This window comes from Dunckerocampus dactyliophorus, chromosome 7 (genome assembly GCF_027744805.1).
Source record: "Dunckerocampus dactyliophorus isolate RoL2022-P2 chromosome 7, RoL_Ddac_1.1, whole genome shotgun sequence".
Lineage (NCBI taxonomy): Eukaryota > Metazoa > Chordata > Actinopteri > Syngnathiformes > Syngnathidae > Dunckerocampus > Dunckerocampus dactyliophorus.
Window position 1 is genome coordinate 10,232,353 of NC_072825.1, and position 2,725 is coordinate 10,235,077.

The window sequence follows — 2,725 nt, forward strand, 5'->3', positions numbered from 1 at the left end:
AAGCAGTCACATGATCACAGCAAGGTTGATACAAGACTCGACTTTTAAAAAATGTAAAAATGCTGAATCCTAACCTATTGTGTGAAGCAGTTCCAATATTCCGTGGAATCTCGAATGCCTTTGAAGTTGTGCATTTCGGAGCGAGTCGCTGATGGTCCAGTGGTTGACTCACATGACTTCAGCTGCAGGCAGCGTGGGTTTACTTCCCATTCAGTGATGGTGTGAATGTGAGTGTGAATGCTTTCCTGTCTCTCCATGCATGTGATTGACTGGCAACTGATGCCTTTTGCCCACAGTTAGCTGGGACAAGGGCCAGCTTCCACAACCCTGAACAGGCTAAGCAGTTCAAAATTGACAGCTGGATGAACAGGTTGGAGTTTAACACAGATTTTCTGGGAAAAGAAAGATTTTCTGCCTTCAAAGTCACATAAAAACAGGTTGAACTGATGATGATGTCACAAGAGCTCGGCGTGCATCAAGGATTAACTTCATGTGGCTTTTGTGGGACGCCATTAGCAAAGGCAGTTCCCTTTTGCACACTGGCCACATCTGCCACACATCGTCAGTTACTTGTGAGTACATCATTTGTTAAACTTACATGATACTGTGAGTATGGTATACTGTATTCTTTTTTTCAGGAGTGTCATGGCGCCACTCATAACGTTAAAATTCCAGAAGATGAAGCCAGAGGAAGGGGGCAAAGTTTACACCAACACGGAGACAAACTAAACCTAGTGAAGGTGAAATAAATTACTTTTGAAAAAGTGATATGGATAAAATAACATTACAGTAAGATTACTGACACCTAGTGACCAGTGTTAAATATACTGTAATTAACTCGTTCAGTACCAAAGACGTATTTATACATTTTTATAAATCTGAACGCCTGATCTTATTTATACGTCTTTTACGTTTTTTTGCATGGGGGGCAAAAAGAGGTGATGACGCAACTGCACACTAAGGCTATGTTCACACTGCAGGGGTATGATGCACAATTTTTTGATGTGGTTGTTCACATTGCCAAACAAATGTGACTTGTTAATATGAACGCAAAGCATCTGGAAAGTGACGTGCATGCGCAAAAGCATGACATCACTTGCATTTCCGTGTGTTTACGGAAGTAAAGATTGCCAGTGTGTGCACTCTAGTTTTGTGCGATACCATTGATTTCATTTACGGTCCGATTATGGGTAAAAATGTAGGCTGGTATCGGCGGATCTTTTGCATGTAAAAACACTCGACAGCAACGAGGAAGTGGAAGAGCATAAAGGGAGTGTAGCATGCAGAAGGTTACACATTGTAAGGAAATTTCAAAGCATGCGCACACGTGCACACACAGTTTCGTTCCAAATGTGAAAATTGTAAATAGTTTATGGTGTTATATTTGTAAATAAATGATTATTTTGATGTAAAAAAAAAAAACTTTTTTTGAATTGTTGTGGTATAGTTGTTGTTTTATATTACATTATGTGAAAGTTATGCTTGAAATGTATCTTTTCACAAAAAGTTGTTTTTCTCCCTTTTTCTTGTTGGGAACTGATACTGTCCTGAAAATTACCTACTGATGATTACTAAAGAACCGAAAAAAGTAGAAACTAACTTTTTTTTAAACTTTTTGTTTTTCTGATGAAAGATGAGAGTATAATATATATTTTTTTGGTAGGTTCCATGTTTAGCACGCAATATTGTGTGTTCTTTGAAAAATCAGTCAAAATGGTGTAAAATGTCTGGTACTGAAGGGGGGTTGTCTTTTGAAAAGTGACTGGGATTGAATGAGTTAAGAGTGTCTTTGAAAGGCTTACTTTTAGTTCATTTAGCCATTTTTATGCTTGAAAATGCTTACTTTAGGCAAAAAATACGTAAAATTTGCTTCACCATGCATATGTTTTGGCCGTATTCAACTGCAAAACAGCATGATTTACTAATATATTTTTTAAAAACCGTGCGAGTGAAGCCACGAAATTCGAACCGCAAAGTGGCGAGAGACAACTGTATTGTGTTTCTATTCAACTTTGTTTTTTTCCTCAAGTAAAAAAAGTGTGCTTGACTTCAATCTCTTACCAAAAGTTTGCAGCATCACGAATATACAATTTGAAACACCACCTTGGCTTTTTATGAGCTGACAGGCCATTGAAACACCCTTGAGATTAGGACCATTCGTCATAATTCTGTTCAATACGATCAAAACCAGCAGCACAACATAAACATGCATATACCCGACGCAAGCCAAGTTGTCAAGTCGTTGGCCCAGTAAACATCAGCTTTTAGTTTGGCATCTCTTGTGGCCTGCCAGCATGTCACAAGTAAGACTTGCAAGGCTGTGACCGTGAGAGTACCAGACTCATTTTATGACAAGGGGTTGCCATGGCAATCATACTGTGTTAAGAGTACAGTGCAGTCAGTTATTTGTGAGCAGGAAGTGTTGCCATTGGAGACCAGGTATTGTGGTAGAGATTAAGGCAAGACAGATGGTCTGCCAGTACAGTATAGCATTTCTTTACAAATCAGATATTGTTGATTTAGTATGTGTCCATTGGGATTGTCTCTATGGCCATTACACATCTTATAAATTGAGTTCATTCCTACGTTTATATCAGATGCTGTTCCCCACAAATATACACTTGCGTTGTACAACAGATTCAAGAGTGAATGTGTAGAGATTTTTGAGTCTTGGTATTTTTTCAATGATAACTGACACAATTTGTCAGTTATCAATAAGAACCTG